The sequence below is a fragment of the Ahaetulla prasina genome, chromosome 6 (assembly GCF_028640845.1).
Source record: "Ahaetulla prasina isolate Xishuangbanna chromosome 6, ASM2864084v1, whole genome shotgun sequence".
NCBI classification, from domain to species: Eukaryota; Metazoa; Chordata; class Lepidosauria; order Squamata; family Colubridae; genus Ahaetulla; species Ahaetulla prasina.
This window is the reverse complement of record NC_080544.1, coordinates 35,231,893-35,244,476: the sequence shown is the minus strand read 5'-3', so window position 1 is coordinate 35,244,476 and position 12,584 is coordinate 35,231,893.

Genomic DNA, 12,584 nt, shown 5'->3' with positions numbered 1-12,584 from the left:
AATAAACAGGATTTATATATAACAATAAGACATATTGTGACTTGACAGTTCTGACAACTAAATGTTTATTATTTGTGTGAATCCAATATTTATGGTTTTTAAACTCCAATTTATGGCTTAGCAAATTGTGTCAATTCAAGCTCTAGCAGGTTTTTTTAAAAAAACTGGTTAATCAAAACTTAGCTGTGCTCAGTGTGTGAAAAGAAGCAACTATGGCATATGGGCCTAATATTATTAGCAGCAGGGATGAAATAATGACACTAAAAGACAAAGAATGTATCACACATCTTCTGAGTTTTCTGAAATATGGGCCGATGTCTTAGCACTTAACTCTGCATGATAAGATTAAGCAAAGAAATAATTTAAAAAGACAATTCCACTGAAATGTGATTTTTAAAAAATTATAAGTTTCATTAATAAAGCCTCAATACAACAGACTCTACCAAGTAGAGTCTAGCTAAGTGTCTCAGTGGCTAAGACACTGAGTTTGTTAATCAGAAAAGTCGGCAATTTGGCAGTTTGAATCCCTAGTATAGGTCTCCTGCGTGAGGACAGGGTTGGACTAGATAACCTCCAAGATCCCTTTCAACTTTTATACAGTTAAGTAATCATTTTCTAGGAGACACCAACAACCAGAAATAAACTTAAGAGGTACTGCTGTTACAAATAACAAGATGCTTATTTTATAATCATACAGTACATCACATAGTCTTCTATATCTGCTACTACATTATACTGGCAAAAAACACTCCAGATGAGAATATTAGGGAAATGATTAAGAAGTAAGTTTGGATCTCATACAAGTACAACTCTACTATTCATTAAAGCAGCAACATCTTTTTCCAGGCTAGAAAACAGCTGAGCTTGAAAAAAATCTACTATGAGTCAGTGCATTAAATCAGATGGAAATTGGAAAAATGTTCTAAGCCTAAGTTATAACAAAAATGTTCATGCATGTTTTGAAGCATTCCTTCCAAATTATTTTCAAAGTTGCATAGCCTCACTCTGCATCACAACCATTTTCAATCTATAGTCCCTCAAAATCTTTGAAGCCAATTGTCAATCATCTTCACCTGTATGACATTTGAATACTTCAACAGCATCAGGAATTACAATCCTAATTATGAAATAGCTGCAAAGGGAACTACACAGCTGCAAATAGGCCATTCCTTTCGTTTCTGTTTTAAAAGTCAGTGTGAACTCTGAAACTGAATGGCTAAAATGTCAGCATTATTGCAACAGAGACAACTGAAACGGGGCTGAAATTCACAAGAGTTCTGTTTATTTCCCCCATTCACTGGAAAGGGCCAACTGCTTCAGGGTAGAAGGTTGGATGAGGCAAGAGTTGAGATCAGTGGAGAAAGGTGTCTCCAAGCTCAGCATTTCTAAGGAGAATGCTAATTTTGATAGGCTAGTTTTGATGTCATTTCAAATCCCTGGGAATAATATTATTCCATTATTGAATAGTATTAACAATGGGCTCAGAACCCAGACTGGTTTGAACTAATACAGAATTCTTATCTGGAAATGTCCAGTGTAGAATTTTTTAAAAAAATAGATTTGGTTAAAATGTAAAAGTAGGATCAGAAAAACCCAGTTTGAACTATTTCAGCCACTGAAACTCATGTGACTTTGGGCCAAATTCATCAAATGTCTATGAATAAACTGAGATTCGCATGTAAACTGCCTTAGGCTGAGGAAAAGGATGTAAGTCAACATAATGTACAATGCAAAAATACAATATGTAATGACAGGTAAGGTTAAAATGAATTGAAACCTGTTCAAAATCTGCCACAATATTTAAAATAGTAAAATTGTGCAATACAAATTGAAAATTGTTTTCATTCCATGGTCTACCTTCCTAAAAGAACAGGAATGACAGGTCTGTCAGCCAAATGTCTGTACGATGTAATTTGATAGAGCATAAAATTTATATATGTAATTGTATCTGTACAGTGTACTATAAAGTGATTTACCACATTTATGAACTTATTTTGTCTATTGGCTATTTATATTCTGCCTTTTGTACAGAAGCTCAGGGCAATTACATATTGCTCCCTTCTATTTTTTTCCCCAGAACAGCAACCCTGCCAGGAAGGTTAGACTGGGAAGAGTTGACTAGCCCAAAGTCATCCAGGGAGCTTCTATGGCTGAAGGTGGCCTAGAACCTAGGTCTTTCCATTCTTGGTCCATTATCTTAAGCACTACACTACATTGCTTTTTCAAGGTTAAGCTCAAATGGGTTAAATCTTTCCTTCTATGTAGACAATAAAGAAGATGACTTTGATAGAAATATGGAAGAATAGTTATCCAGGCAAACAGGAATGAAACATTCTTTAAGTCCTGGGGAGCAAGATAATATCCCTGATTCACTGAGGTATAAAGAACGGAAGTAGAACATAGTTAGACTTACAAGATTCTGTTATTACAGCATAATCTGTTTCACTAAAGTGCAGTTTTAATCTTCCTGTGGAAGTGATTCTCTGCTCTGGCCTATAGTCTTCCTCCCATAATCAATAGTAGCTATAAGTCTGTACATAAGTTGAAAAAATAATAATAACACCCAGGCTTAAAAATTGTTGATAATACAAAAAGTCTGGATAGTGGACATGGCAGTACCCGGAGACAGTAAAATAGAAGAGAAAGAATGGAGAAAATAACAAAATTCAAAGACTTGTAAATAGAAATAGAACAACTATGGCAAAAGAAAGGAAAGGTAGTGGCAATAGTAAAAGGGGGTGCAATCCCAAAACAACTGGAGATTACTTGAATACCATCGGCACTGACAAATTCTTCCATCAGTCAATTGCAAAAGGTAGTTGACTCAGAACAGCTTACACCCTGCAACACTGTAACACTACTAAACATCTACATCTTTCTATCCCAGGTCCTTGGAAAGGACTTATAGGTAGACAAAATACCAAATCCAGTCTGAACATCTGGCTGACTGTGCATCAAACCATAATAAATAACAATATGCCATGGTAACCCCAACTTTAACATAACAATGTTCAATTACATGTTACTATTGACTTTTTAAACAAATTATATTGTCATATACACTGTTTCCCTGAAAATAAAACCTATCTCAAAAATAAGACCTAACATGTTTTACCATATGCGCATAATATAAGCCCTACCCCCCCCAAAATAAGCCCTACTTAAGAGTTTGACCAGCCAGCCACCTACCTATTCCATCTGATTGCTTGCAGTACTGTGGCCACGAGGCGGGGGGTGAAGCCACTTCATACACCTTGTATTGGCTTACCTCAGGACCTCCGCAGCCAGACCATTCATGCTCCCAACACCTGCCGCACAGTGGAAGCACTAACAGCCGTGTGTAGCAGGAGCCCATGTGGCCGCAGGCCCACTTCTGCTTGCTCGCAGCCGCAACGGAGCAGGAGGCAGAGTGATGTGCTGGTGTTGGTGCCATGGCCACAAGGTGAGGCATGTGTCGGGCATGGATGGCCTGACTGTGAGGATACTAGCACGTGGAGCAACTGCACCCTCTGCCTCGCTTTGTGGTCATGGCACCGGTGTGTTGCTTGGCCTCCTGTTCCATTGTGGCCACGAGGAAACAGAAGTGCGCCAGTGGCCACACAAGATCTTGCAGTTGCTCCTGGAGCCGCCTCTGCAAGGCAAGGCAGATGTTGGGGCATGGTTCATGATTTGCCTGGCTGCAGGGGCCCTGAGGTAAGCTGGTGTGGGCTGTGTGAGGCGCTTCACCCCCTACCTTGTGGCGGCAGCACTAGCGCACCATGTGGCCTCCTGCCCCCCCTCCCGCGAGCAAGGAGAAGAGATGGGCCTCCTGTACATGGGAAAAAAATTAGACATCCCCCAAAATAAGCTCTAGGGCTTATTTTGAGGCCTAAAAGAAAATAAGACTTGGTCTTATTTTCGGGGAAACACAGGTAGGTGTCAACTTCAGTATTTATTTAGTAAATTTATATGTCAGCCATCAGACTTAAAGGTGACTTGTATTGAAGTACTGAAGACTTTTGCTTATGTTCAGGCAGATAATGCAATTCCTATTTTGGTCAGGTTATCCCAAGGACTTACATTATCCTTGCTGTTTTAGAACTGTTACTATACTAGTAATTGTTCTGCTTCTACAATAACTACAGTAATGGCTTGTTAGGGTTAAGGTTCTATACATATTACTCTAAATCTCATTTGAATGCTAAAGCAATTATTCACAGTTTATACTACATAGGACACTGGCATTAGAGATTAAGAATATATATATATATATATAGGTATATATGTGCATGTGTGTGTATATATGTATGTATGTATGTATGTATGTATGTATATAGAACATAGATATACATATACTCAGAAGTTATGCCCAGTACTTGGAAAGATACATAGCGTAAAACTTCATGCTTTTACATTATTTTTCTGTGTCTTAGTTAAATGTAACTTCAGTATAGAATTTTAGGGTGTTTTTAGATGAGTGACATTAGCTTGCTATAGTTTTTGTGGAGGTTATATCACCTATTGTTCTTCAATTGTTGCAGTTCTACTATCTCCCTGTCACCTTGGCTATTCTGTGAATTATCCTAACTTGTAGTGAGCACATCACATTAGGAAAGGTTGGGTTCCATACTGTTAATCATTCTTTATTTTTAAGAACAGTTGCTGTTAGATTTCATTTGCTGATATTAGAGCTCCCAAAGAAAGCATTTTTACCAAAAAATAGTTGGAATTTAATTCAGAGGCAGAGACTTGTGATCCTGCACTGCAGCTTCAATTACCTAATGACTATGATGTCTGAAGTTTGTTAGGACTAGACTCAACAACTAATAAAAGAATTGCAGGTTCCTCATTCTGTTTCTGATTAAACATAAAATGGCTCCCAATCAAGCATCCAGAACAAGGCATGATAAGGTCATGTGCACCATGGTGTCATCGTGATGAACAGTTAACATCACTTCCATCTTGCCCACCTATAGTAGGCCATGATAAGAGCAATCTGTAGAATCTGACAGTTTCATCAGGAGAAAGAAATGTCTATCACAACATCCCAATTCAAGCTTCACTCCTTATTTATCTGTGTGCAACGTCATAATGCCTATAGAATAAGGTTGGACTTTGTGCTGCCTCATGCAAAATTTGTTTGGTTATTAGTCTTCCCTTGTTTCCCTGGTGGATGCCTTTTTCTGGAATAGCTCTTGTCATGCCATGTATAACAAATGAAAATGTAATTTGTTTGTTGACAGAATGGAAAGAACATCAATATAAAAAGCCTCATCTATTCACCTATCATAAATTTCATGCATCTTTCTTAAAAACTTGAGGGGATTGCATTCCTTAGCTTCTGTAAAATTTTATTTCGAAAATAATCTTCAGAAAACCAACACAAATAAATCATTTTATATTTGCAATTGTATTGCAGATGTATTTTGGAAATTTTCTTTTTATATTGGTATAAACACCAACCATTCACATACCAGATCAGGTTTCTCAAAGTGTGAGGTATAACTCCTTGGGAGGTACAGACATCTTAAAGGGAGGTGTGAACTTTTATGTAATTAGTTTGTTACAAAAATTCCACCTTTTCCAAAATTTCATAGTATTGTTTTCATTGTTTATTCATTTTGGTATTTGGATTTTTAGAAGTGTCTACATGTGTCTAGAAACAAAATGCTGATTTCCTTATTTATTCTATTTCCTTATTTATCATGTTTATCATTTACATTTGGTTTCAAAAATTTAAACTTTAAATCTTTATTCTTCACCAAAACTATTTCTGAATCTCACTTGTGGTCTGTGAATATACTTTGATATCAGTCTGATTTACTACTGGTTTACTACCACATGTTAAATCCAAATTGGTTTTCAGAGGCATTGATAAATGGATGTCCATCATGTCTCTAGTTCGGCCCTAATATAAAACAGCTTCTAGAATAAAGTATTCTTAATATTATTCTTTTTTTTTGTAGGAATTCTCAGCAGAAAATGTATTAATCTTTCCCCACAATAACAACAAACCTGTTCAGTAAATTGGGCTAAGAGATAGTGCTTTTCCCCCAAATTTGTCCCCAAATTATCCATGAAGTTAATGGATGGATTTGAACCAGCATTATTTCTGTCATAGTCCAACACCTCAAATAATTTGTTAATATGGTATTTTGCCCTGGTGTTCATTGTCATAGGTAGAATGTAATACATGCATTTTAAACAGTGAATATTTTATTTTGCAATAAATTGTATGTTATTAATTGAGGCTTACCAAAAAGGCATTTAGGATTAGATTAACCATGTTTGGAGTTTCCTATTTTTAAAACCTGGTACCTCATGGGCTTAACCTACCATTAGGAAAAAAATGATAAGTTCTATCTCCTGAAATCACTTTGATAATAACCCAAATAATGTACTGTGTTTAGGCTAAAACAGAAATGTTTTTCTGTATGTAATCATGAATTGCACTGAATTTAAAAGAATGGCAAAACACTGAAGACTGTGGTACAAGACAAAGAGTTTTTCTCCACACCGTGGATTCTAAACTTGCTCTTTGTATTGTCATCCAGTGCAAATAAATAAATAAATAAATAACTGCATGGGAAAAAAGAAAAGCAAGAGCCTAATCCAGATTAGAAACCGAATGGATATAAAACAGGGATGTCAAACTCTATTTCATTGAGGGCCGCATCAGGGTTGTGTTTGACCTTGGAGGGCCAGGATGGGCGTGGCAAGCTCGACATCAATTGTGTCAGGACACCTGTGTTGGCCCGAGCACTCTGCCAGCAAAAACGGAGCTTAGTCGTGCCACCTGTGGCCCTTGCAAGCTCTGTTTTTGGCTGCGATGGTCTCCAACACTCTGCCAGTGAAAATGGAGCTCGGGAGGGCCCCATACAGCCCTCCCAAGCTCCATTCTCGTTGGCAGAGGCACTGTGGGCCGGTCCTTTGCTTTTTCCAGGGCGGCCCTGTGAGCCATATCTAAGCACCCCCTGGGTCGAATCTGGCCCCCGGGCCTTGAGTTTGACACCCCTGATAAAAAAAAAAATCAAAGCCCCATATATTCTGTGCTTTAGTCCTGATCTAAGGCACCTCTGGTTATGGGGTTCCCACAATTATTATTTATTTAATCAAACATTTCCTAACTGTGATTAACTAAATAACATATGTTTGAATAACATATGAGTTACTTATAAAGTAATAAAGGCAGGATAAAAACCTAATAAATAATAGTAATAATGGTTGGCTGGCTTCACACTAAGCTCCTAACTTCATGTTAGGGAACCGGACAATACAACTGGAAGAGAGTGAAGCTTCTTCTGTATTTGCAGCTGCTCCCCAGTGCTAGTGTCACCACCTCAGCTCCACCTCAGACCATCAAGCATTTGATTCTCATAGGAGCGTGAACCCTACTGAAAACTCTGCATGTGAGGAATCTAGGTTGCACGTTCCCCTCCCCCTCCCCCCCTCCCAGTCTGTGGAAAAATTATTTTCCACGAAACCAGTCCCCGGTGCCAAAAAGTTTGAGGATAGATTCTCTAGGAAATAGTCTAGAGTCTGTGTGGCTAGCCAAATATGGTTTATTCAAAAACTATGATTAAAGAAACTGTGGTAAACAGATTCAGTCTTTGTTTAAAAAGTGAGATTTGCGTTTCCACAAGACATTTTGTAGTTATTTTAAAAAACAGAAAGAAATTGATAAAAAATGGTTGCATCTGTATAATCCTCCAATCCATCTGAAAAATTCATTCAGTCCTGAGTTTGGGGCAGAATATAACATTGTTTGCAGGTTGATTATGCCTTCCTCTAGCTAAGGCTAACTATGTTTGAGTGCAATGGCAAAACATAGCTTCATCAAAATAGGATGAAAATATTAAGCTGCTCCTAAGGGAGAATCTTTCAGGATTTACAACAGCCTTCCCTAAGACTGGTTGGGGGTTAGGGGAATTGAAGCTAAATATAGCCGGGAGGACCCTGTTTTATGGCTTGCTGTGTATAGCATGCTGTGTAAACCCAATTTGCAATGGATTATTCAACAAATCAAATTATAAATTAGAGAAAGGTAAATTTAATCCAAATGCAAAGATATTAAATGTCAGCATTTAGCATAAACAAGCATTTAGCATAACTAGAAAGGAAAATGTACGCTGTTAATAATAATAATAATAATATTATCAGAGTTGGAAGGGACCTTGGAGGTCTTCTAGTCCAACCCCCTGCCCAGGCAGGAAACCCTACACCATTTCAGACAAATGGCTATCCAACATTTTCTTAAAAATTTACAGTGTTGGAGCATTTACAACTTCTGCAGGCAAGTTGTTCCACCGATTAATTGTTCTAACTGTCAGGAAATTTCTCCTTAGTTCTAGGTTGCTTCTCTTCTTGATTAGTTTCCACCCATTTCTTCTTGATCTACCCTCAGGTGCTTTGGAGAATAGTTTGACTCCCCCTTCTTTGTGGCAATCCCTGAGATATTGGAACACTGCTATCATGTCTTCCCTAGTCCTTCTTTTTATTAAACTAGACATACCCAGTTCCTGCAACCGTTCTTCATATGTTTTAGCCTCCAGTCCCCTAATCATCTTCGTTGCTCTTCTCTGCACTCTTTCTAGAGTCTCAACATCCTTTTTACATTGTGGCGACCAAAACTGAATGCAATATTCCAAGTGTGGCCTTACCAAGGCATTATAAAGTGGTATTAACACTTCACATGTTCCTTAATTTTCATGCAAATAAATTGTTTTATTTGATACCCAATACTATCCCTGGTACCTCCATATTGAGCTTAAATCCTCAGTCACTTCAGTTGCCATGCTAAAATGACTTTTTAAAAAAATTCAGCTCTAATATATCAAATTCAAGCATTATAAATAGATTCATATGGAAAGGAGGCACAATGGCTCAGTGGTTAAAGACACTGAACTTATCAGTTGGAAAGCTGACAATCTGGGTTCAAGTCCTGTGTGAAAGGGTGAGTTCCCATTACTTGCCCCAGCTCCTGAAAGCATGCAAATGCAAACATAAATAGGTACCACTACAGTGGAAAGCTAGCAGCATTCTGTGCTCTTTGCCATATAATCCTGCTGGTCACATGACCATGGAGATGTCTTAGAACAACACTGGCTCCCTCAGCTAAGAAACGAAGATGAGCAACACCCCCTAAAGTCGGACACAACTGGACAGAGGAAACCTTTTCCTTTACCTGAGGGTAGAACAAGAAGCAATGGGTGGAAACTAATCAAGGAGAGAAGCAACCTAGAACTAAGGAGAAATTTCCTGACAGTTAGAACAATTAATCAGTGGAACAACTTGCCTGCAGAAGTTGTAAATGCTCCAACACTGTAAATTTTTAAGAAAATGTTGGATAGCCATTTGTCTGAAATGGTGTAGGGTTTCCTGCCTGGGCAGGGGGTTGGACTAGAAGACCTCCAAGGTCCCTTCCAACTCTGATATTATTATTATTATTACCTTTTCATATGAAAGCGAAGTTGATAAATAATTGGACCATTTGAATTATTCTTGAATTGTGAATTGAGAGTACAGGAGGTGGTATGGTTTTTTAAATTCTGGAAGCAAGAGTTTTTGATGAATTCCTATTTTTAAATCCTACTTCTAGAAAGAACATGGTTGTTTAGGTCAGGGGTGTCAAACTCACGGCCTGCAGGCTGGATGTGTCATGTGCTGGCCACACCCACACCCATTTTAGTGAAGGAGGGAAAGTCATGATACGTCACACGACAACGCGAGTTTGACACCCCTGGTTTAGGTAATACATTATCAAATAGAGCCAGTTTGGCTAACAGTCATGGTACCAGGCTAGAAACCAGGAGATGTGAGTTCTAGTCCCACCTTAGGCATGGAAGATGGCTGGGTGACTTTGGACTAGTTATTTTCTCCCAGCTCAAGTCAACTCACAGGATTGTTGTTGGGAAAATAGGAAGGGAAAGTAGTATTAGGTATGTTTGCAGCCTTGAGTTATTTGTATAATAAAGACAGAATATAAATAAAAAATTTAAAAACCAATTACAACCCATGAATGAAACACTGAAGAGTTACAACAAGAAAGCAGGCTTCCCTTCCATCCCTTCCATCCCTTGGATTCCAGGAATGAAATCCTATGAAATCCTATGATTTTTGTAAGATTTGGAGCAGCAATTCTAAAAATAGTTATGCGGGTAATAAAGATTGTGACGCAATAAATTTCATGTACTGTTTTTGATGCTTTAATTCTGTATTTGTATACCTGTCTAAGGAAGATGGACAGTTCCAAAACCTGATAAATAAATAAAAATAAGGCCTAGTTTCCTCATTTTTATGTAGGTGGATCTTCCTATGCTTGTGCACAACCATTAAACCAAGCGTTTACCTTTCTTTCGAAGGATCCTGACGCAAATAATCCTCACCAACAGGAACCATGACTAAAACAAGCAACTGCCCCATTGAATACTTCTTTTGGCCAAGGTAGAGCAGAGGTGACATCACTCCTCAACTTCTTTGCTAATTTCCTTTGCTAAGGAAAGAAACTTTAGAATCCCATTGTTGCTCCCTTGTCAAAAAAACGCCACAGCCCCTCTTCTCGATTACAAAAGAGCTCTGAGGGGGCAGGTGGTTGTGTGCTGGTTAATTGTGCCCCCAGGCTTTCAGATTTTCCTGCCTAATGACAGCAGATCAATTACTTCTATGCAGCTGTAATTTCAAAACAGGCTAAATAAAGTTATTCTCTGGGTTATTCTGCCAAACATATTAATCAGGCTATGGGGGGGGGGGCTGTTATGTTAAATATTTTTCTTGCCTGGCTTTTTAAGGTGCTGTTCAACAGTTTCTGCATTCAATGAGTTGCAGGCAAGTGTGTATCTGTGTAGATGTGCATCAGGATTGTTAGGTTTACAGATATTCGCCACTATTGCAATTGTTAGGTTTGTTAGAAAATTTTGAATATAGAATTTTCTGAGGACAAAATTAGACATCTTGACATTCATGCTTGGTGTCTAAGCTGCATGGAGTTGTACGTGCAGCAGTTTTTTCAATGATTATATATAATTGTGTACAGGGATACAATGATAAATTTAAATGTTCTCCTCCTAGTTTCTTCTGAAAAAAGCCATCTCTTCAAAAGGATTTGCCGCGAATTCAGGCTCCCTAGACTAACAGACATTTGATGTATAATATACCAAACAATGAGACTATGTAAATGAAAAGATGAGTGGAATTTTTGAAATAGCTGAAACAAGGACAAAAATATCTTATCATGAAGACCTTGAAAAGCCACTAAAAATGCCAAAACTAACTCAAGTCTATGCAGAAGCCAAGTACAAGCGCCAGGACTGAGAAAGAGATGTGAATGAAACTTGAGCTAAATGGATTCCCAAACTGTTATGAGAAGCTGGAATTATCTGGAACAGACAAGGACACTGTAACTGAGTCCATCTATCTGCCTTCTGGCAATTCTTTTCTTCTCTTCCCTTCTACCATTTCAAGCATTTTAGGCTTTTCCATAAAATAATACTATTTTTCCAGATAATAAGTTAATAAAGAAATGGCTTACCTATAAATCAGTAGCTGCTAACCAAGACAGAAAAAATTCTGACCTATTTTCTCCAACTTTATTACTGTTACTTTGGGCTAGCCACTCTGGGTGATGAAATAGAATAGAATAGAATAGAATAGAATAGAATAGAATAGAATAGAATAGAATAGAATAGAATAGAATAGAATAGAATACACGTCTTTATTGGCCAAGTGTGATTGGACACACAAGAAATTTGTTTTGGTACATATGCTCTCTGTACATAAAAGAAAAGATACATTCATCAAGAATCATAAACTACAACACTTAATGATAGTCATAGGGAACAAATAAGCAATCAAATCATATTAGGAAACAGTCAATATAAATCTTAAGGATACCAGCAACAAGGTTACAGTCATACAGTCATAAGTGGGAGGAGATGGGTGATAGCAACGATGAGAAGATTAATAGTAGTGCAGACTTAGTATATAGTTTGACAGTGTTGAGGAAATTATTTGCTTAGCAGAGTGATGACGTTCGGGGAAAAACTTGTGTCTAGTTGTTCTGATGTGCAGTGCTCTAGTCTACAGTGTCGTTTTGAGGATAGGAGTTGAAACAGTTTATGTCCAGGATGCGAGGGGTCTGTAAATATTTTCACAGCCCTCTTTTTGACTCATGCAGTATATAGGTCCTCAATAGAAGGCAGGTTGGTAGTAATTGTTTTTTCTGCAATTTTAATTATCCTCTGAGGTTTGTGTCTGTTTTATTGGGTTGCAGAACCAGACAGTTATAGAGGTACAGATAACAGGAATAATGAACTGAGAATTTACTATATTTCCTTTTGCAATTAAAATGTATCCATCAGTGGTGGGTTTCAAATTTTTTTACTATCTATTCTGTGGGTGTGGCTTGGTGGGCGTGGCCTGGCATGGTGGGTGTGGCAGGGGAAAGATACTGTAAAATCCCCATTCCCTTCCCAGTCCAGGGGAAGGTTATTGTAAAATCCCCATTTCCTCCCAATCAGCTGGGACTCGGAGGGGGGGGCAAAGAATAGATGGGGGCAGGGCCAGTCAGAATTTTTACTACCGGTTCTCAGAACTACTCAAATTTTCCG